The sequence below is a fragment of the Coenobita brevimanus genome, chromosome 34 (genome assembly GCF_032717465.1).
Source record: "Coenobita brevimanus isolate Jiangsu-jjx chromosome 34, ASM3271746v2, whole genome shotgun sequence".
NCBI lineage: Eukaryota > Metazoa > Arthropoda > Malacostraca > Decapoda > Coenobitidae > Coenobita > Coenobita brevimanus.
The window spans coordinates 18,171,969-18,196,920 of NC_136987.1; positions in this window are offsets into that span (position 1 = coordinate 18,171,969).

The window sequence follows — 24,952 nt, forward strand, 5'->3', positions numbered from 1 at the left end:
TTCCAGGGAGGAGCACTAACCCTCTGCCAACCCTTTTAGTCACCTTTTACAACAAGCAGGGATACTGGGGGAGTATTCTTGAAAAAAAACCCTACCCCCAGCGGGAAAAAAGGAACAGAGAGAGGGTGGAACTGGAGACATTCTTAGAATCTCAGGCTGCTCCACCTTACATCCCTTGGCCCAAAAGACTTATACCCCTAAAGCTAGTATATTGATACTTAACACCCTTACCTTTATACAACCGGGGCACACAAGCACTTGCCCAGTCATCTGGCACCATACCTCTCACAAGACACACATTCAACAATCTTACTAACCAGTAAACAATAGTCACTCCAATACCTTTCAAGCAATCCACAGCTTACCCATCCATACCTGCAGCTTTCCCTGTTTTCATCTCCTTTATTGCCTCCTGCACTTCCTCCATCGTGATCAAAGAATCATTCAACACTCCCAACACATATATTCCTTGCACCCTTCCATATGCCATAATCTCAGCCTCCATTTCTTCCTTTACATTTAACAATCTTTCAAAATAGTCCGCCCATCTCTTCCTTACTGCATCCATCTGAGGTAACAACCTTCCATCCTCTGCTTTTACTCACTATTCCTTCCCAGACACCCTTTAGCACCTTTTTCACCTCCTTCCAAAACATTTTCTTATTCTGTTCAAAATTCTCAGTCAACCCCCTACCCCACCTCTTATCTGCTGCCACTTTAGCATCACGCACAACCCTTCTCGCCCTACTCCTCTTTTCCTCATACCTCTCAAATGACACCTTATCCTGCCACTGCAGCCACACTTCATATGCACTTCTCTTCTCAGCCACAGCCATACTTACTTCCTCGCACCATCACTCACTTTCCTTTCTTACACCACCACCCACTCGTCTCGCACCACACACCTCTTCCGCTGCCCCACCACAGCACAGACAGGATGGACACACAACACAGAAAATAGAAAAGGGATTCCGAGTAGAGAAAGGAACAAGAAGGTAAAGAAACAAGATAAAGTTAATTATAAAAGGAGCAAGCAAAGGAAGAAAACGTAAAGAAAGAGGAAAGTCGAGAAGAAGAATTGAGAGTAACATATCAAAAGAAAATGTTAAGATGAATGTGAGCACAAAGGAAAGAAAACAAACACGGGGGGAGAACCACGAGAGAATACGCAGGTAAAATTGAAGGGGAAAAAGTGATTTGGGGATGTGAAAGGGAAGAGAACACATTAGAAAAGTTGAAGGAAGAAGGAACACTGGAGTAGAGGAAAAAAAAAGTAGGAAAACAATAAAAGAATAGTCTAAATATGAAAAGAGCGAAGAGGAAGAAAGAAAATATAAAGATGGTTAGGAGGAAAAGGGATTTGCTTGAGAGAAATAAGACGAGAAAAAGGTAAACGAAAGACAAAGGTAAAATTTATGTTATAGGACCGGAAGAGAAGGGTCAGCAATAAGAAAAGGGAGATTTTGCTAAAGAAAAAGATGAAAGGAGAGTGGGCAATCGGAGGAAAGGGAGAAAAGAAATAATATGTAAAAAAAAAGAAGACAGAAAAGAAAGGGAAGAACATTTAGAGATCAAAAACAAGAGGGGAGTATCCCCTCCACTCTCTCCACTTTTAACCCTTCACCTCCCTCCACCTCATCCTCATCTTGTCTACTCCGCATCCTCTATTGCCACACCATCTTGTCCATCCTTTTTCTCCAAGTCTCCATTCACTTGTCTTTTTCCCCATCCCAGTCCATCACTGTTCCACCCTTCTATGTCTCTCCTCCCCACTCCTTCACTTCACCCTTTGCACCCTCTCTCTTTCTGCCAACTCCTCTCCTCTCCACGGCTGTCCCTCTTACCCAGCCACAAATACTTTACCACCACCACCACTCTTCGCTCCTTGAATCTCTCTCAAGCCTCTCTACACTCACATCCTTCCCTTCGTCCTCTTTTCCATTCTTCTTGTTTTTCCCCCTTCTCCCTTGTTTTTACATCCCACCCTTACCGTTCGCTTATTCTCATCCCACTCTCCTTTTCTCCCTTACTTCCCCTTAACAGCTTCTGCATCCATCCTTCTTTCGCCTTCCAGTACTCTTCTGTGTCTCTCTACCATTCCTTAAGTCACTTAAAAACTATTTATATATCCTCACCACCTCTTTCAATTGCTTCTCCACTCTCTCCACCACCCTTACCACTTCCTACATGCCACAGCTTACCACCTTAAATTCTCTCCTTCTCCTCTGCCTTCTACCGTACATTCTCCTCCCCCTTCTCTCCTCCTCATATTCCTTGGGGTCTTTCCTCTTCTGCGTTATTTTTCCTGCTCTTCCTCTTCCTCCCCCCTTCCTATTTCCCACCCTCTCTCATCTTCTCTGCTTCTCCCTCCATCCTTTCCTCTCCCATCCACTCCCTTCTCTGCTCCTCCGCTTCTCGTCCGGCCACAAAAAGTCAACCAGCCTTAATTTAAACCACTTTTGGTCCGAGAAGGCTGCGTTTACTTATACCTGCCGTCGACTCTGTAATTAGCCTAATGGAGTGTCCCTAGGTCGACCCTCACTGGAGGGAGGAGGGGGACAGCGTGAGGGAGGAGGAAAGAAAGACATGAAGGGAGAAGGCAGGAGGGAAGAAAAGGAGGATAGAGAGAAACATGTAACCAAACGTGAGGGAGGAAAAAAAGAAAGAAAACTTAAAGAAGAAACAGAAGGCTGAGAAATGATCAGAGAAGTGTGGTGGTGGCTGAACATAGAGAGGGGGAAAAGGAAAAGGAAGAAAAACACAGATAGGAAGGAGCATAAGAGAAGAAAAATACACTGCAAAGACAAACAGAAGGGAGACTAGAGAACAGTTAAGGAAATATACAGAAAGTAAAGAAGTCGGAGATGGACGACAGGAAAATGTAATTATAAATGATTCAAGAAATAACCGGAAGAGTAAGACCAGAATACTGATAAGGAAGCAGAGGAAAAACCACACAGAAACGGAAGGATCGACGACTGGACGAACGGAGAGAAAGTTAAAAGAGAACTAAGACAGGAAAAATGTCAAGAAAAATGGGAAGCGAGAAAAAAGAAAAGAAAGCTAGCAAGATGAAAAGGAAAAAGTTTGGGAGAGGCGGGGAATATTAAACGAGACGAGAGAGAAAGAGGCATCTAACGAGAGAGAGAGAGAGAGAGAGAGAGAGAGAGAGAGAGAGAGAGAGAGAGAGAGAGAGAGAGAGAGAGGATGGGGGGGAAAGAAAAGTGTGTGTGGAGAGGGACACAGGAGGGAAAAGGACACATGCATAATGGGTAAGGAAACGGGAAGACAAAGGAAAGAGCTTGATAAAATGGCAGTGGAAGATATGGGGACGAAAAAGAAGATTTTAGATACGGAATACAACCGGGGACATGTAAGAGAGGCAAACTTCTGGGACTGAATTATGGAAGAAGATGTAAAGGAAAGTGAGGGAGACACAATGATGATCGAAGAAAAAATGTGGGGATCAGTGGGTTAGGAAGGGGGAAAAGAAATGTAGAAAAAAGTCAAGGGAGAATGGTACAGAGAGGGAAAGAAGTAAGGTAAAACTTAAGAAGGGGAAGAAAAGTATTAGAAAGATGAAAGTCGAGAAAGGTGGAGGGAAAGTGAAGCGTTGAGAAATTAAGAATAATATGAATGAATAATGAAGTACTGTAGATGAAATACATGAGGAAGACTACAGTCGGGAAAGATGGAAGGAGGGGGGGTATAGAAATAAAATTTAGGCTAGAACGAAAGAGCAACGGAAGGCAAATATAAAGTTGAAGGTAAGATCAGTAGTATGAGAAGACTTTTTTGAAGATTAAAATGGGTAGAGATAAACTGAATGGGAAAATGTGAAGGTTAAATCCTGGGAAGAAGAAAAACAAGGGAGAAAAATTTGAGGAATATGTAATGAAAAGTCTGAGGGGAGAAAATATAAGTAGTAAGAAAAACAGTAGGGAACAATAAAATCGAGAAGGAATGAAGAAAGGAACAAAGATGGAAATGTAGGGAAAGAAAAGGAGAAAGGAAGAATTTAAGGAAATATGGAGAATAACTTAGGAAGAATGGATATTGATAGAAAAGAATGGGAGAAGAGAAAAGGAGAATTTTCATGCATGAAATTTGAGCTAAAATGATGGAAATGGAGTAAACAGGATCAGAGAAAACTGGGCAGGAAATTGCATAGTTAAGTGAAAAGAATCAGCAGATAAAAAATACAGAAGAATAGATAAAATATGTATAGAGGAATAAAAGAAGGGTACAAAAAAATGTAACTGTAAGGAAGAAAAAATGGAATAGAAATTTACAAAAAGAAAGTGGGAGGAATAGTAGAGGTGACGATACAGCCTTGACAAAATTTTAATCTGTCTAAATGATTCTTGTGTAAACGACTGGCATTAATCCTAGTTCTCTCTTTTGACGATGCGAGTAAGTTTAAATGGGTATAAAAGAAAAGGACGCAGCTGAGCGATATGATTGGAAAAATTACGACACTCATGAGTAAAAATAAACGTAAGAACAGTATCACGTACTGATTTAGAATGACAGACTGTAATGGCAGCCACATTGGTCATTATATATATACTCTACTAAGTGAGGAGGAGAAACAGTTGAATGAGGGAAAGATGTAGATGCTAATGATAAAGGACAGTGATTGGAAGAACATAAATGTGGAGATGAGGGTCAGGACAGCCAAGGGGAAGGTTACAGTTGTGAGGACCCGAAAATGGAGCTGTTGGCGCGAGTGGTAATACGCGTTGTCTGTCTCCGTTGCCTTTGATAACGCTGATTGAAAACCCAGCGCAATAACGCCCCAGCCCCACACCACACTTGCCAACGGGGCGGGGACGCTTGAGGAAATACAACCAGAGTTTTAAAAGCATAACCTGCCTGCTATACTTCACTGCTTAATTTCAGTCATTGGCACTGAGGATACATTGCTACCCTGTGCACGTATTTTAATTCCTTCACTGCGGTACGAATGTTTACATTATATTCTAGCCACCTACTGACGCTTTTATTATGCTTATCTGAGCACCCTGGTTGTTGTTGTTATTCTCGCATAACCCTTGTCTGTTCTGCCGGCTGCCGAACAGATCTGTCGAGCACAGGTTAACAGCTACTTCTGCTGAGTCGTCCTACAGGTACAGTTCACAACCCACACTGTGCAGGGAACCGTCTGCCCCTTGTGACAGTGGTTTGTCGGGGTGGGAGCAGAGTCCTTCCCCCGGCGAGGTGCGGGGATAAACTCGTATTAGGATGATTGGCTTCCTGGGTGTAGCTGCTTCCTTTCACCCAGGTTGCACAGCGCCAGCACGTGTAGGCTCCTCGTTACAACACGAACATATTAGTGATGGAAAGAAAATCACGATAAAGCTTTCATTCCCTCAATCTGTATTGTTGTTACTTGACCAATAAATACTTGTATCTTTGGCATTCATGATACATAGATATTCTAAACACCTCGTTTAAACTGTTCACTGCTGTGACATACCTTTACGTATCACTAATGTCACCTCCAAACTATGCTACCTAGATAACTAAAGCAATGGTATTTATAGGAAGATATCTACAAAGCTTACTCCCCCCAATTCTGGCTGTTGTATTTCACCAGATAACATCTATATCTTTGTCATTTACCGTGCCTACTACTGTCTGCACATCTATCAAAAGTACGTAATTTTACTTCATAATGTTTATGTTCATGCTACCTCCAAACGATTTTACTAACCTTTCAAGGTTGTTCTGGTAGCAAAAGTTGTGGAAAGTAATTCGCAAAAATAGTTATTTTTCATAAAGCTGTATTTCAAGGTTAAATATTTACATCTTTGGCATTCAGGACACACAGCTACATGGTTAATGTTCGAAAATTTTTGCCGTCATCTTTCTCCAAAATTTTGCTTATTTATCGTGAATGGCATGCTATAGTAAAATCAAAAGGAAAGTTTTATAACTTTCTCTACGAGGAATATCTCCGAAGCGAAATTTAATAGTCTTGTGGTGGCCATAATAAAGCAACACTGATGTCCCTTGACTGAATGATGTGTAGATTGTGTTCGTATCCTGCAGCACAAGGGGTCTCTCCTAAACTGAATAACATCATCTTGCTGCAGCGAGGAATAAATGAAACTGAAGTCACTTCTGTCGAAGGGTTATTTGTCGACACCAGTCTTCACCGGATGCCACGTAAGACCGTACTACTGACTGACAGACAGTTGTCACGGTACTGCCTGAAGTAACTCTTGAAGGCTATCCAGTATTATATGTATTTCTCCGACAAACTATACTACGGTATATTTCTTAGGAGTGACTCTGAATGTAAGGGTTAGATGTGGCCCTCATTAGCCCCTTCACTAATATAGGCCCTTCGTAATTTCAATACAGTCATCTAGTACTGTACAAACACAGTTAAAATTAAAAATGCGTCCTCGAATAAAATGAATTAAACATCATAACACAAGTAAGCTGATTCACTCGAATACCCGACGTTGATGGAGACCCGCTTGTATCAGTATTCTGCTTATTTTAACTAGAAATGGAACTGTAATGTTTAGATCAAGACTCTCAAGCTATAACAAGGTATTATCACTGAAATGCGGTGGTAGTTACGGAAAAGTGCTGTGAAAATGACGTACAGTCGTAGCATTGTATTACTGTGTCCATAACCTGCGTGAAATAAACTGGAAAAGTACGAAAGTGTGTTCCACGCTAAGGTAGGGAAGCTACAGAATGATGATGGAAGTAATCGAATGCGAAGCGAGCGTGTACGAGCTTTGTACTGCACGCTGTTATCTGTAGCTGTCAGACTCTCATTCATATCAACTTATTACTCTCACTGTTACAGGCGTTTTCAAATCGCCAGTGATTTACTCTAGATCAAAGAGTGAGCTGGGATTTATGATTATGATAATAATATGCCATTCCATATCGTGAAGAAAAATAGTGTAAGGATGATAAATTATGAGAATACCTTGTATTATACAATCACTTGTGTTTGAAGGGGATTGTTTTGTGTAATATTTATGTGTACAAGAAAAACATACCTGGCATCAGGATGTTGGTGTGTAATATTAATGTAGGCGTGCTGGAAAATGGTTATGTGGCTATGCAGGCTGCTGTCACATGGACTGTGTAAGGTTTTAAACATATGAAATCACATTTATCATGCCAACCCTCAACTTACTGTCAAACAGCAATTCAGTGTGGTGTTGCCACGCCATTAAAATTCGGTATCATATATATTTTACCCTCTATATATTATGAGGCAAATATTTGTTATGGATATGATCTCGTCCGTCGTGAACTGCCATGTTAAACGGAGTGCCGAAGGGGCCCTGGTTCACACTAGACAATCACCGAGAGGGTGCAGCGTGACGTCTGTGATAACGTTATGCTGTCTGAGACGGACGACAAAACTAACTGGCGTGATCCGAACATAACTTTGTAACCCACTGAATGTGGGTGACGTCCTAGTGATTTTTTTTTTTTTTAGTTAAGGGATTCATTAAGCTATATCTAACCCCTCTAGTTGGAAAAAAAATTATCTTAAATTGAATAAAACCTTAAGGAGAATAAAATGAATAAAAAGTCCCGAGCTCAGATGGTGAAAAAAAAAATGGCGCTAGTCCACTGAAATAAGTCATCGTAATGAAATATATAATAGGACACACACACACACACACACACACACACACACACACACACACACACACACACACACACACACACACACACACAAATATAATAGAAGTAGAAAGGAGGATGACTGGGACAGTGGTGACGGGAGAAATAAGTAGGACGCTGGGTAAACAAACGCCACATATTCCATCTTTCGGGGCGGCTGGAACATAAATTCAGAGCCGCCCAGCAGCATGCTTCCTCGCTGGCGATTCACAAAGCGTATATTTGATCTATGTGCCGCTTCCTCCTGCCAGACGTTTGCCAAGTATTCACGAGATCAATGTAAAGTGTGCAGACGGAATAGGAGGATGTGAAATGGAGGCAGTTACGAGTCTTTCTTAATGTATTTTTCTTTACTGTTATCTTCAGATTTGTTCATTGCCGTTGTTACTTCTCACAGAGCTTAGAAATATGCAGAGAAGTAACTGACGTCGAAGAGCAGAATATTGTGAAAGGATTGAAAAGTGGAAAGTCATTGGCTGTTGATAAGATTTATGCACAGGTGATGAAGAGTAGTGGACAGCTCGCATCATCCGTGTGCTATGCTATGACAGTGATGTGTTTGCTTTGGAAGTGTACTTGGTGTGGAAAAAGGATCTCTCGAACAAGTGTTCCATACACATAGAAAAATGGGATGGGACAGTCCTTGACATCAATGCTGTCGTTGCACAGCTTGGAGCCAAATGTCAGGATCTTCTCGGAATGTATGCAGTGTCTGGCTGTGACACAGTAACATTTCCGTGTGGAAGAGACAAAGCTTATGCCTTGAAAATGTTACTAAACAATAACATTCATGGTTTGGACACTGTTCTTGGTGAAGAAAGTGCCTCTCATGATGACATTCTCAGTTTTTTTCTCAGCACTATATGGACAAAAGAAGGCTTCTTCCATGAATTAGACAAGATATAACTTCATAAAAAGCAAAAAGAAACGACCTCCACTCAAGAAGCTACCCCCTAGGGACGAGAAAAACTTCTACACTCTCAAAGCTCATCTGCAATTGGAACTATGGAAAGCTGCTGACAAAGACGGCCGTCCAACTGATGCAAATGATATCTCAAGCCATAGCTGGAAATCATACAGTGAGGAATCATGCCATGTATAGCAGATCAACCAGTGGCTCCAGCACAACTCCTTGACATCATCAGTTACAGCTGCAGTGCAACAACCGCCTGTAGGCAAAATAAATGCAGCTGCAAATCAGCTGGCTTGTCTTGCGCGGACTGTCACTGTGAAGGTAGGAATAGTTGTCACAATACACTGACTATTCATGAAGCTGATGACGGTGAAGATGAGGGAGAAGAGGCGATTTACAAAAAAGACTAGTTCATTGTTTAAGAATTGTGGACTTAAGGATTTGTAAATAAAGCACTTAGTCGATTTTACTTATCATGAATCGTTTCGAAATAACGGTGATACTCTGGTCGTTATCATTAATTAAGCATGACCACATTATCAGGTCTACCGTATAACTGATGTGCAATGATAAGTATCTTGAAACATGCCTAAATACAAATAATTCTGTCAGAAAGAGACAGCATTTTCTTTTAGATTATTTTTGTCCAAGATGTTACGTGATAGTTATTGTAGATAAGCGATTACTGATCAATGAATGATAATTATATACATTTTGCATATCAGAAACATAGATGCGAAGTTGAAAACTCAGTGAATTCCTTGAGGCAGAAAACATGGGTACAGAGACCAAGATCATATCTGTAAGTGTATTTATATGGAAGATGTGAGTGTTTAAATATGACATAATTAGCATCTACTTATGCTAATTACACAAATTGCCAGACATGTACACACAACAAAAAAACTATCGATACACCTTCTGCGCGATATAAAATGACACACGAATGAAGGTTTTTGATAACAGGCTCCTCCATTGGTATCCCTGCGTGTGTTTGTTGCATATTTATTATAAGCTATATCCATTGCTTCTCCCATGCATATTTCTACCTCGTCCTATTTGGCAACTCACCCACTGTCAGGCTTACCAACCCTAGCGAGACAGCCAGGTTGTTCAGTATGAAACACATCGGACCCCCCTGTAACGATAGATTTTTTGCTGTGTGTACATGACAGCATCCCAGTGATTCTGAGTCTCTAGACCCCAGTGATCATATTTCCATAAAAACAGTTTGGTGGAAACAACATTTCTGGCCACATGGTTGGCAGCTAGACTAGGATAGTTCAAAGCTGACCTAGCAATATCAACTCTTACAGTTCTTTTCCTGATTTACACCAAACTTGATGAAAGGGTTGATGATGAGGCAGGAACGAAGTGGCTTGATTTTGATAACAACCTGTCGAAATGACACGGTCACAGGGCAAGGTTAAAGTTTTACCCATGTGTCTATGTGTGTGCAGAATAACTATACCAATTTTGAATTGATATGGACCAAACATGATGAAAATATTAAGGATCAACCAACGGGTTGACCATTAATATTTGAGAATAATAAACCAAAGGTCAAGGTCACAGGGAAAAATCAACTTACACAGTTATTATCCGATTAAGACCAATCTTAAAGGAATTGTTCAAAATAGGGCAAGGACAAAGGAATTAAAATTTGAGAAAACTCCGTCAATATCACGGTCACAGGGAAGGTAAAACATCAAGGTTGCAGGTCAAGGTTAACTACAACAGCGTTGCTCTGATTTACACCAAACTTAGTGAAACTGCTGAGGGTTGGGAAGAAAAAAGTTGATCATTTTCAAAGCAGTCAGCCAGAAGGGCAAGGTGACAGGGTAAATTAAATGTTCAGTCTTCAGACTAACTGTTGGGCGCGGGTATTGCACTCTGTGTTCCTCCTTGTTCCACTTAGGAAAAGCTTCTTGTGCCAAGGGGCTAATGAAAGCCGGACATCACCCTCCAGTCCAAAAAGTCTCTCCAAAGGTGAATAAAATCGTCCGTGAATGGCAATAATAAAATGAAAAAGTCGCCCTTGTGTTGACTGAAATCGTCTGGTACCATCAAGAACAAACTTAAAAATACTTTACCGGACTGAAGGGGTTACGCCTATCATGGCCGAGGAGCCTTCAGTAATGTAATTCAACTAACGCCAGATGGTTTTACTCAGCTGAGATTGGGTCATAAGATCCAGAATTTTAATACTGGTAACAGTAACCCTTTGTCGGGGCAAATGTGATGTTCTGTTCCAAGCCTAAGTGTTTAAAGATGTAGCATCAGTACAAGGAAACAAAATGGCAGGACTGATTTATTTAAATTTTATGACCATGAAGTAAAAAGCTATAGAACAACATTCTAAAAATGCATTGCCCATAAGTCTGATTCTGTGGAATTCAGTGAACTGGAATACCAACTTTTGTGTGTGTGTGTGTGTGTGTGTGTGTGTGTGTGTGTGTGTGTGTGTGTGTGTGTGTGTGTGTGTGTGTGTGTGTTTCCCCTCTAGTTCCGCCCCAGGTCCAGACATAGCATACAAAATAAACCGTGTTGGTCCTGGCTGTTTGAGTTGTAACAACAACGATATATTACATTCTTTCGTGTTCCAGGTTGTTCACACGGCCAAACTTGAATTGCATTTCAATTAATAATTCTCAAGCCGTGTGCAGCGAAGCTCCTTACTAACACACAGTAATATTGTCATAATACTCACCAGGAAATAAATATCTCTTTACCTCTGTCTTCCTACATATGCAGACATCTAAATCCCGGGGTGAATGGCCAAGGACAGATCGCCTCTACACCGCCCTGTTCTCAGCCATCAGGGTACCTGCCCTCCAAATCACACAACCATCAATTATATACCTCTCCAACCAGTCCCTCCACCTTATGTTCAGTCTTCTTCCTCCCATCGAGCTCACTCATATACACCATCCTAGTCCATCTCTTATACTCCACTCGCGTTATAATGCCAATCCATCTCTTGGTGCTGTATTACAAACACTTTCCAATGCACACACAAAAACTCCACAATGCTCTCGAACTCCGACAGCCAACACTTTCTCATCTATTTGTCTGTTTCCCTATGTAAGTCCATACGAATCACTCAGACATCTCCTTTCTGCCCCTCTTACTCTTGATTTGTGTATTGGAAAAGCCCAATCGTCACTTGCACACTTTACATTGAGGATCAGGTGGTAGGTGGTGGTCACCATGATCCACTCACTTGATATAGTGCTACGTACTTCCTCCTACCCACCTGTCACTCTGCTTCTGTGTCTGTCCTCCTGTCTTCCTACCTCTCTCTTTCCTTTCTGTCATTTATCACTCTTTCTTCTTCACGTGGCTCTGCACTGAGTGACATGACTAATGGTTTCTTTTAACTCAGGCTATCTTGACAACGCTGAGTGGTAAACAGATGGCGAGGTAATGTGAAGCTTGGTATGGTGCCTCTGTTAACTGAGTGGAGAGACCCAAATGCGGCATTGATCCAGGAACCAAACCTCCATGCTTTTTCATGTGCCTTGCTGTCGCGTGGCGCTGTCAGCCGCTAAAGGACATCGGTTCACGGGACTACCTGGCAGGGGTGGTCGCACCTTGCAGGGGCAGTCGTTCAGTCTGACATACCAGGGTTAATCAACAACAACAAGATCAGTGAAGATCACAGTATTGTTTACTTCCATGCTTACTTCTGTGTTCTTTGTTAACGTCCTCAATATTGTTGCAAACTTGCTTCCCTGATGTACTGTTTCTCACTCTCCATCCCCTATACTCCCATCCTAAATATCTGAAGGCACTTAGGTTCGCTATTTCCTGACCATTGACCTTCACCACTCAACCGCGAAATTGGCCGAGATAATATACAGCTTTTAGCATGAAGCCTTCCTGGAACCGAATAAACAACAATGCATGTAAATGTGAATAATGCAAAGTAAAGAAAGTGGAGTTTTTACTTCAGCTTTAATTGTAAGTAATCTGTAAACCAACATTTTTGTAGATGTATAAACTACATTGCTACGAGGTCAATATTACTGATCGGTCTAACAAATGGACCTTCAGTAATTTCCCACGGGACTTATTCCTTGTATGCAAGTGTCTTAACGGACTTTTTATATAAAATCAAAAGACATTGTACATTTACAGTTTGTAAAGACCAAAGTAGTAATGTCCTGAAATGTGTATATGGAATGTCATTTGTTGCTGCCATATCCTCCTTGGGACTGGGCCTAGAATCGCTTTGCTGAGTTACAGAGTTACTACATTACTTGGTCGGGGGGTGGGGGCTAGTGTCAGGCAGCCAATGCACAGCACACCCACGATGTCCTACCGCGGGTCTTGTTCTCTGATGCGGTTTCTATAAGTTCCGAAAATGTTAAAATTTGGAGTTTAACCTTGAGAATGTGCAGACAAGGTTAAAGTCTGACGAGTTAGTTCCAGATGGTGTCGAGACCCTTAATTTAGCTCAGGACACATGGTTGTCGAGATATTTCGTTTTTTCTGAGTCTGTATGTCATGAGTTGGTGCGATCATATATCTAAACAAACTCGTAACATTAAACTTTGGTGGGAAACGCTAATTCTAGTGGAATCCCAGTATTTATCACTCAGTCAACCGCCACGTATTCACCCGATCGGGAGTGTTTTTCAGGACATTTTTCACTATTTCATAAGTGATCGTCTTTGTGCGTGACATTAGCACCTCTGCCTGAGTGATTTGTTATGGGCGTGTTTCGTTCATTCTAGCCATTAGCAAGTGCAGCTTGACACTCGCCTCTCTCACGATTTGAACTCATTTTGGATTGAAATGCCGTGAGACCAGGTCATTCCTCACAGGGTTCCTGAAGTCTCCACCTAGTGTGAGCCGGGAAGAGGATCAGCGAGTGTGGCAGTGTCCTTCCTCAGTAGACGCCCAGTCCATTCCGCTTACCTCACTTTTCTGACCAGTTTTTCTTTTCGTTTTTCCTAGGTTTAAGAGTTTAGCTTTTGAGTGAGCGAGTGAGTGCGATCTCCTTATTTTGAATTCATTTTGAAACATGTAACGTAAATTTATTTCATTGTAATCAATAAATTTAACAGTTCTTTTTCTTGAGCTTAATGTAATGTAAACTTGTGTTTTATTACTCCACATTTAGCTTATTTTAGTTATAGCTCCTAGTTTGCATAAACGCTTTGCATTATTCACAACTGGTACTTAGGCCAGTCCTTTTTATTAACTTAAATCCGTTGTGCCATCTATGAGTTAATTGCACCAGCAAGAACCTGTTTATCATTAATTGCATTAGTTATTGGTTGTCAGGGGTGGAGTCACTTTCTCCAGAGGCCAACAGTACTAATAAACAGCACATGTGAATAGTTAGTCTCTGCTGTGTACTGTTGAGAAGTTTATAAATTCTCGTCCTTAGAGAATCGGCGAAGTAAGCCGGCATAAAGTAATCATTGCTTGATTTTCACAAGTCAGTTCTTTGTCCTGTTGTCAAGTATTATTGACTATTATTCTTTAATATTGCATATACATTAAAACCCCGTGACACTGTATTTCAGCAAGGGTTTTGGTAAGTTTCCATTGGTCTGAGTACGAGTCGAGAAATTTCGGTGTGAATTACTTTGTTATCCCTGGAATTCTGGGGTTGGATAAACGCTTCCAACTCCAATTTTGATTTACGCTGCGCAGTTTTGTGAGGGGGGTAGGGGGGTCATGTTCTCAGTACCTTCATGCTCTGTGATGGCAGCATAGGGGAAGGTATCCATCTTGTCCTCTGTGTATTGGTGTTGCTAATATTATGGATTTTGGAAAATATTTTCCAGCCCCATTGGGTAGAGTATGGATCTTGCAGTCATCAGCTCGTGTATTATCTACAGTGAAAACCCATACCCAGACCCCCATCAGACGCAAGTACATGTCTGAATTGGCTCTGGCCCTGATAAAGCCAAGGGCACATAACAGGCTCAGCCACCCCTTCCTGTCTGCCAGCCTGAGGCAGTGCCTAATACACACTGGGGGCATCACCCCTCCTGCATTGATAGAACGGTGTGGAGACCTTTCTGTCACGGCCACCCCCCTGGTTGGGAGCTCTGCGGTAGAGCAAGGCGTCGTAGATAAGAAAAACACCATTTATAAACATTTATGGCGGTAAACAATAAATCCATAAGTTATTTTCCAAATATATTCTTACTGAAAAATAATATCCTATTTTCGATTGTCTACCCCAGTTGGTGATGGTCCCAAATGGACCAGGGGGAGTCCAGCTGCTAATCCAGGAACCCAGGGGCGTGTTGTGGGCGTCGCCAGGCCAGCTGCTCCTCGCATGTCTACACCATTTCACTTTTAGTTAACATATATAGATTTTGTTTTGATTTTTTCTTTTTTTTCTTTTAGCCCCCCCTGAATCAATACATTTTGTTCTTGTTTTTTTCTTAGTATTAGTTTTGTAGGCTAAGGATTCTAGTTCATCACCATGTCTTTGTTTTCAGTAAAAAGAAGTATTTAGTATTTTTTATTAATATCCAAAAATTGGAATTATATTAACCAGCCACAGTGGATACAAACCATTATCCAGCCCCAGTGGTCTAGGGTTAAAGTTCTGTCGGGAGTTTATGGATGATTCTTGATTTAAAAAAAAAAAATGTGCTGAAATAATTTTCAGATACACAGCCAGGTGGGTAATCGATAGATAGACAGATATGGATCGATAGATAGATAGGTTGGTAAATGGATTTGTGGGTAATGGTAAAACAGATGGGTAAGTCGATGGATAGACAATTATATTAGGTTCATGGATGGATAGATAGATACATGAGTATAGGGGGGTTGCCTGGGCCTCTTCTCTTTTTTTTTTTTTTCTTTTTTTCATTCTAAGTGTGTGGTAGGCAAATACACAAGCTTATTCTTTTGTTACTGCAGATCTCTCTGTCTCTCTCTCTCTCTCTCTCTCTCTCTCTCTCTCTCTTGCTCGCTCGGTCGCTCGCGCGCTCACGTGCACGCTTGCATAAGTGTGTGTGTGTGTGTGTATGTGGTCACGTGTAAAAAAAAAAAATGATACCACGCCAATTGGAACCTTCAATGCTAGATGTCCTAATTTTATCTCACATGCCTTTAACCCGTCACGTCCCGAGGTTTTCTGCACCTCCGACATCCCCCAATCCCGAGGTATTTTCGAAAATTTTTTTTTTGGCTAAAACCTTCGCTTTTGGTGAGAAACATCGATAATTCATAGAGAAATCGCTCACCTGAGGTTTAAAATACTCAATCCAGGTAGGAGTTCCTCCTTACCTGACTGGGTTTTCTAACATGCTGGCACCAAAGAAAACGAGTTCTATGGGAGGGTAACTCTTTCTCACAACTCATAAACGGTATTTATTTATTTACTTGGTACGAATTTATATGTAGTACAATAGTATATTGGTTTTCAAGCAGTAATATAGGCATTATAAGCATTGTTTCACTCACTAACTAATCACCATACCTGACCTTTTTTTTGCCACATTACCTGCTCATTATTTCTGACTGTTTCTTCTTCTAATGCTATGTAAACTTTGTCCTCCACATTGTCATCGATTGGGGAATCACTCTGGCCCTGAATATCTTTACTGGCCAGGTCACTGGTAACAGGTGAATTGCCGAGACAATGGCGTGAGGGGGGGAGGGGGGAGGTCATGCAGTGTAAGGCATTGTCCCTGCTTGGCATCTTGTAGAGGAATAGTGGAAGATGTTCCGTGTATACATACGAAAAATCACGCGTGAAAATTGAAAATTGTGCAAATTAGGGACCTTGCAATTGACCGACGTACCAGTACGTCGCCGGGACTGGCAAATGCAAATCGTTGCAACGTACCCATACGTCGACAGGACGGGGCGGGTTAAATCAGTGTGATTCGCTCCCTTCAGCAAAATAATTCCTTCAACAAATCAATTAAAGATGATTTTGATGATAGCATAAGTTACCCATGAACCTTTAGTTCTCCTTAGCGAAAAGAAATCAACGGTGCTAACCCCGACTCGGTGACAATCTTACGTTACTCTAGTGTTTTATAAAACAACTGTTGCTGATAAAAACAGTAACAAGAGTAGACATACTCTGGGACCTGCGGCACGGCTCTTGTTTCATACAGTTTTCTGTAAAAATTTGGATTCTCCATTTCAAATAACCTTGTACAGGACCACTTTTATGTCTCGATCGGTTTAAATAAAGAATGTTTACTAAAGTTCCTGGTAGATGGCACCACCACAGGAGTCAGCTGACAGCAAATTTGGATTCTCCTTGTCAAATAACCTGATATGGGACCACTTTTATGTCTCCAAAGGCCTCCTTTTAACAAATGCGCAAGAAACAAAAGAAGAAGAAAAAGAAGATGAAGAAAGAAGAAGAACGTTGGCCACACATTAACCTGCTGCCTCTCGCCGCAGGTAAACACAATCATCATGGGAAGAGAATACTTAACATTCGATACTAAAATTGCTCCAGTTCAGAAACATGTAGTAGTAGTGTACTTGATGAGAAGCAGGTGCGGTAAGGTAAGGTAAAGATGCTAGGGTTAGGACAGATTATGCCATGTTATTGTTAAGTATATTACAGTGATCATCATTAGAAAGGAAAACTCAGCGCTTGCTGTTGAACTGGATTTCAGTTCTGCAACATGCCAAAGTGCAGTGAGAATTTACATAAGGTTAGGCTAGGTAGCTATGGTTAAGTGAGGTCAAGGTGAATGAAGTAAGCACAATCATCATGGGAAGAGAAAACTTTGCTATAGCAGTCGAGTTCTGAAACATGGGGCCTTGCAGGGAGTAACTCATGCTTGGCAAGGCCGTTAGGAATGTATTAGGTTAACTGCTTACGTTATGTTGCACTACTCTAGGTTTTAGGTTTAGCTAGGTTATATTGTTAGGCATAGGTTAAATAATGTTAAGTTTATGACAGCTTATGTTACGTTTGGTTGTTGACATTATGTTAGGTTAGATTAGGCTATTTGGCCTTGATTTTCTTGGTTCAGGTTAAAAAAGGTAGGTGTCATAATCTTGGAAGAAACGACATGATTAGAGGTGCTAAAATGGCTGACTTGTGAAACATGGGTCCGGATGGTGAGAAGTGCCGTGGTTTCAATATTCTTCAGGGCGCAGCCAAGAATGAAACAAATTCTTTCAGATCTCATTCATGCGTGAACGACAAGAAATTGGAAAAGTTACTTTTGAAGTCGGCACAGAATTCCACAGATATTTTTGTACTATATTGTGATGGTTAAAAAATATCCCACACCTTCAGAGACGTCCGTGAGGATATCATCCAACCTGAGTTTTGGCGAAAGAGCCGTGGAAGTTCCTGTGAATGGTCCAGCAGCACTGGAACCCTTGAGAGAAAGAGAGAACATTTTAATCTGAGACCCAACTCTTTCGTGACTGGGAAAATACCTGTGCTTTATTACACTCATATGTTAATGCTAAGGGATTTTTAGTTTGGCTTGGATAGTTTGTCCTTCTGTGTGTCTGTCAGTATTGGAATATTGACTGAGAACCATCAGTGGGACATTTTGTCTAAAGAAAAGTCAGTGCAATGCCAACTCCGTTTCCACCAGATATAAACCTTAATGGGTGGCAGGGGTGAGGGTCAGGACACATGAACCAGTCTTCAAAATACTCGGCCAAAGATAACGGTCACAAGGCAGTGTCAAAGGTTGGGACGTTTAACTCAGTGAGATCTGATTCGATGTGGACGAAATTTGATGGAAGGATCTGACGTCACTTAACGATGAAATAACTCGATTTTGAGAACAGTCAGTCCAAGGTGAAGGTCGCCGGGCAAGGATATGGCATTTTACAAGTGCTTCGTCTTGTTGCATTTTACATTGGACAGTTTTATTCTTCTGAGAAAGGTATAAGAGCCTGTTTGTTATTACCTCGTACCAGTACCATTAACCCTCTCGTGGTTAGGACAAATCTAGCATTGTATTCCAGCTAATGCGAAACATTTTATTCAGCTAAATGCGTCATAACGGTGTGAATTTAATTGCTGGCACCATTAACTCTCTCATGGTCGGCATAACCCAAGTTATATATTCCACCACACCCCAAGAGAATTTTATTTTCAGTTCAGCTCCGAGTGATTTATAGGAGACTTCTGTGTTGACGAGGAAAATTTAACTGTATCAGACTTGGATATGTTTGCATCAGAGGTAGGAGTAAGACGGATCAGGGGGGGAGAGAGAGAGAGAGAGAGATCATTATAATGGACCTACTGACCTACTGTATTTTTTTTTTTTATGCGAGGAAGAAGGAACCAAAGGCCATGAGCCTGCAGTAACAGTTCCCTCCAAGAGAAAAACAAAATACAATATAGAGCCAAATTCAAGATCCGATCATTTTGAGATGCCTGGACACACTGCGTTTGAAAGACTGGTGATCATAGGCAGCAGGAAATACAGACAGAGGGAGACAGTTCCAGAGCTGACCTGTTGCATAAATGAAAGACTGGGAGTAACGGTTAACTCTTGCATTAGAGAGTTGGACAGAAAAGGGATGAGAGTTTGCTGCCAGACGGGTGCTACGCGCCAGTCGTAGAGGTGGAGGAATGCAAGCAGACAGTTCGGAGGAGCAGTGACCATTAAAGTAGCGATAGAAAAGAGATAAAGATGCAACAGTGCGGCAAAGAGACAGAGGTTGAAGGGAGTCAGTAAGAGGAGGAGAGTTAATGAGACGAAAAGCCTTTGACTCCACCCTATTGAGAAGAGCTGTATGTGGGGAGCCTCCCCACACATGAGTTGTACTCCACACAGGGGCGGATAAAACCCCTGTATAGAGTCAACAATTGTGCAGGGGTAAAGAAAGAGCTTGAGTCGGCTTAGCACACCCAATCTCTTGGAAGCAGATTTTACAAGAGATGTAATATGATCTTTCCAAGATAAGTCCCGAGTAAATGAAACCCCAAGCATGTTCAAGGATGATGCAGGATTAAGCTGAGTATTATTAAACATTAGTGGGTATACCTGTGGAAGATTTTGTCGGGTTGATAGGTGTAAGAACTGAGTCTTAGATGCATTAAAGACAACCATATTATTTTTACCCCAGTCAGAGATACGAGCCAAGTCAGACATTAGGTGTGCCATAGCCTCATCCCTTGTTTGTTGAAGTAACTGTTGACATGGGCGTTGCGGGAACCGAATGGAAAGGTGAAGGGTGGAGTCATCAGCGTATGAGTGGATAGGGTTAGATGTACAGCTTAGAAAATCATTGATGAATAAAAGGAAGAGAGTTGGTGATAGGACAGAGCCCTGAGGAATACCTCTGTTGATAGATCTAGGAGAAGAACGATGGCCGTCTACAACAGCGGCTATAGAACGACCAGAAAGGAAGCTAGCGATGAAGGCACAGATAGAAGGATAGAAACCGTAGGAGGGCAGTTTGCAAATTAAAGATTTATGCCAGACTCGATCGAAAGCCTTTGAGATGTCAAGTGCAATGGCAAAGCTTTCGCCAAAGTCCCGAAAGGAGGATGACCAGGAGTCTGAAAGGTAGGAGAGAAGATCGCCAGTGGAGCATCCCTGACGGAACCCATACTGACGATCGGAAAGAAGGTTGTGATAGGAAAGATGCCTTAAAATTTTTCTATTAAGAATTGACTCGAAAACTTTTGAAATACAGGACGTTAAAGCAATTGGACGATAGTTGGAGAGTTGGGAGTGGTCACCCTTCTTTGGGACTGGCTGAATGAGAGCAAACTTCCAGCAAGAAGGAAAGGTACAAGTTGACAGACAAAGGCGAAAGAGTTTGCCTAGGCAGGGTGTAAGCACAGAAGCACAGTTCTTGAGAACAACAGGAGGGACCCCATCAGGCCCATATGCCTTGTTAGTACTGAGGCCAGTGATGGCAGAAAATACATCAACTGAAGAAATTTTAATGTCAGCCATGAGGAAGTCAGAGGGGGGAAGTGATGGAGGAACAGCACCGGAATCGTCTAAGGTGGAATTGGAGGAGAAAGTCTGAGCGAAGAGATGTGCTTTATCAGTAGAAGAAATAGCTACAGAACCATCAGAGTAGAAAAGAGGAGGGAAGGATGATGAGGTAAAGTTGTTAGAAAGATTTTTGGCAAGGTGCCAGAAGGAGTGGGAAGAATTCGAGTTGGAGAGTTGAGAGCATTTAGTATGGATGAAATTATTTTTAGTAGAGCGAAGAACAGACTTAGCACGATTCCGGGCAGAAATGTAAAGATGATGTGATTCAGGGGTGGGTTGGCTCCGGTACCTTTTGTAGGCCCTCTCCTTGCTGCGGACAGCATTAGAACAAACGTGATTAAACCAAGGCTTTCTTGCGTTAGACAAAGGATATGAGAAAGGAATGTATGCTTCCATGCCCGAGAGAATAACCTCCGTAATGCGCAAGGCACACCCAGATGGCTCCCGGCCATGGAAGCAATAATCATTCCAGGGAAAATCAAAGAAGTACTGCCTGAGGGCCTCCCAGTCCGCGGCTCCAAAATGCCACAGACAACGTTTCCCTGGAGGGTCCACAGGCCGTACCGGAGTGATAGGACAGGTTAAGGTAATAAGGTTGTGATCGGAGGAGCCCAACGGAGAGATAAGATTAACAGAGTAAGCAGAAGGATTAGTTGTGAGGAAGAGGTCAAGTATGTTGGAGCTCTCTCCAAGGCGGTCAGGGATACGGGTAGGGTGCTGTACAAGCTGCTCTAGGTCATTAAGGATAGAAAAGATGTAGGCTTGTTCACCAGGTGGATCCGTGAAAGGAGAGGGGAGCCAAAGGTGGTGGTGAACATTGAAATCTCCTAGAATGGAGATTTCAGAGAAAGGAGAAATGGATAGAATGTGTTCCATCGTAGAAGTAAGATAGTCGAAGAATTTTTGATAGTCAGTAGAATTAGGAGATAAGTAAACAGCACAGATATATTTAGTCAGAGAATGATAGGAAAGCCGAAGCCAGTGTGGAGAATTCAGAAGAATCAAGTTCAGTAACACGAGAGCAAGATAAGTTGTTGCGTATATATACTGTACACAACAGCCACCTTTGGCTTTGAAATGAGTATAGAGAAAGTAGGAGGATACAGAAAAGGGTTTGCTCTCAGTTGTCTCAGACAGCTGAGTCTCCGTTAGAAAAAGAAGGTGAGGTTTACAGGAGGAGAGGTGGTGCTCAACAGAGCTAAAGTTAGAGGAAAGGCCGCGAATGTTGCAGAAATGAAGAAGAAGAGAGTCAGATAGTGGTTCCAGGTACCTTGAGTCGTCACCGGGAGAGGGGCAGATGGTGGGGGCATTTATGGTCCCCCCCCCCCTGGGGACTCCGAGGCTTGATAAATCGACGCCATTTTTGGTGAATTTTGAATAGGAAGTGTAGTGTGTACTGTGCATGTAGTTTGGTGAAGATAGTTAGAGAAATTTGTACTGGAGAGCATGCTGGCCTACTCTCTGTGTAACTGAGACACTGAAAAAGTTCAGCAAAGGGGGATGGTCAGGAACTAGTCCTGAGGGCTGATGAAACGGGAGCTCCAGCACTCCCTGTCATCAGCTTTCCATCCACCTCGGGAGTACTGCCCTGCTCGACTGGTGCTACTGTATTGCCTTATAGATACCTACAGTTTCTTCCAGCAAAAATCGTGTTTCGCATCCATTCTCTCTTGGTAGTGATTTATCACATATCTGTCTACCCATAATATGCCAGAATGTCCTTAGGTCCACAAAGTTCAAGAAATCAAAGGAAAAATCATATGAATCTTTTGATTATCGTTAAACCCTTCATTAAATATATAAAATATAGTTTTTCCCACTCCCAAAGTGTGAGAAGTGCACAGTCTTCATGACGATTTCAAGATGAAAGTATTGCCTAATAACATCTTCAGAAGAAAGATGTTAGGAATGGTTATGTTATTATTATGGAAGACTTGTTAGGGTTAATTATTGTGTGATTTGCATTTCCTTTGAAACTTTAGGTTTCACAGTAGCTGAGTAGTCGGGCGGCAAAGATTTCCTGTGCTTTTAGTACCAGCCATAAAAATTTTACACGTAATCAATGTGATTAAACCTGGTGCTAAAAACGTTAACTTAGCTGACTTGGACTGACGTGTCCTAAAATATCTCAACACCAGTAGGTTTCAGTGATGTAGTGATTTCAGTCATGTGTTAATTATGTCGTACTTGATAACATATTGACCATTAGACAGTTATTGCTGTTGTTGTGCTGCCACAGTCTGTCTGATCGAGCAGAACCATATAACCACAGGCTCCATCTCACCCCATTATTTGGTTATACGGTTACCACCCAGCGTTGAAAATGGTTACCTGGGTTATAGGAAATCATCAGTCTTCTGGTTTAGTGTAGAGCAGCATGAAGTGGAAAGACGAGCAATATTGTAACAGAAATTACGAAAGAAATGGAACGAGCGGAGGGTTGACACAGAAATAGAATGTCAGTGGTGAAAGAAGTTGACAGAGCTGCCGCTATATCAAGTGAGTGGATGATAGTGGCCACCACCAGCCGAATGGGATATTGGGCAATACCAGTTTATGGTGATTTCTTATTACTAATTAATAATGGTGTACTCTGCCTTGCAGTCATATAATACCACTGAACAGAACACCGGATCTTATCACCTATCGGATTCTGTGACCAAATACATTATCAGTAGGATAGCTTCCTCACACCACTTCCCTTAAACTCAAAACATCACCCCTCTCTCCTTCCCATCCATCCATCCATCCATCCCCTCTCTTCATCCAGCTACTTGCCCACATATACAACAAGCGCGCGGGCGCGCGCGCACCCACACACACACACACACACACACACACACACACACACACACACACCGGTGCTGGGATCGGTCATCCCTTTCCCTTTGTGACCTCAATTTCCTTACCCAACATTTCTTCCCTAGGGAATCAAGGTATCACAAATTGTTTGAATGGAGTTATCATAAGAGTGTCCTAGTCGAGCCGAAGTTGTTCCATCTTCCCAGTAAACATCATCTCTACATATAAGTATAATTCTACCATTGTATTTATGTAACTGTATGGACTATGGAAGTCCACTGATGGCCATAGAGAGGGCGACCTCCATCAACTGTCTTGGGGCCGACACAGAAGGTAAATGTAAACTTCACCTGTGGCGTCAGCATCTGAACCACCATTGGTCACTTGGTCTTTGAATGTGTGGTGTAAAGGAGGACCATCTGGCAGGATATTGGACCCTGTGAGGCACTTGCCTAGAGAGAATAATTACAGTGATGCTGCTGGGGTGGAGAGCGATGGAATAATTGCCTCAGAGGACGACGGGGAGGGGAAAGGGAACGGCACACGATCGATGGGAATGCATTTAGAAAACATGGAGAATCATGAAACACAGGAGTATACAGACATCCAGCCAGTTGGGGAAAACTGAAATATTACCTGCCTACAGTGAATGAGACTGTGCTGTAAATTCATAAACTTACATGCAGGTGTGTTTTCTTTAAGAATATATTTTTCTTTCAGTTCATGCTCGTCAAAACACTAAGAAATAGTTGGGATGGGCGCGTGAGGAGGAAAAAATCGCCTGGTGAGTAGCAAGAATTTGATTTCAGATCCAACTCCCTCTCATCATCCACACACACACACACAAATAAAGAGAGAGAGAGAGAGAGAGAGAGAGAGATGAAGGGGGAGGCACACCAACTTTTACAGCATAGTAATGAGTCATCGCACTCAGAGGAATAACCTCTTCAGTACAGAGACATCATTTCAGGTAATGTATGCCTCCAGGTGATATTGTTTCTGATAAGAGAAATCTTTCACTGTGAAAATGTTCTAAACCGTTCATGAACACCGTCAGTGGGTTGACAGCCTTGTATTTCCTTCCTGCTGCCATCAGTGGAGTTTAACTTAGCACAGTAAAGACGCTCATACTGAAGAAGTGGTAGCCAAATGGTAAATGGAGGACTGTTGACCGAGGCGCAGACGTCAATACCAGCTGGGGCAGGGTACGGTCTGAAAATTGAATAGTTGCTAATACCATCATACAAGTAAGCAACCAAACAGCCTTATGGTGTTATTGTATAGTCAGTATGGTATTAGTGTTCATGCAAGATGTTAGAAGCCACATAGTGTGTGTAGGACTGGCCAGAGTCCGATGCAAATAATAATAGTAATAATAATAATATTAACAATAATAATAATAATAATAATAATAATAATAATAAAAATAATAATGAAATTAAAAATAATAATAATAATAATAATGAAAATAATAATAATAATAATAATAATCTATCTGTCTATATACCTAGGCTGCTTCCCCCAAGGAAAGGGAGGTAGCCAAGACAGGACGACACACTCCCCATTTACTCATCCATTCAAACACATTCATTCGCATCTTAGCCCCAAAGGGGAGAACGGACAGATGCTCACA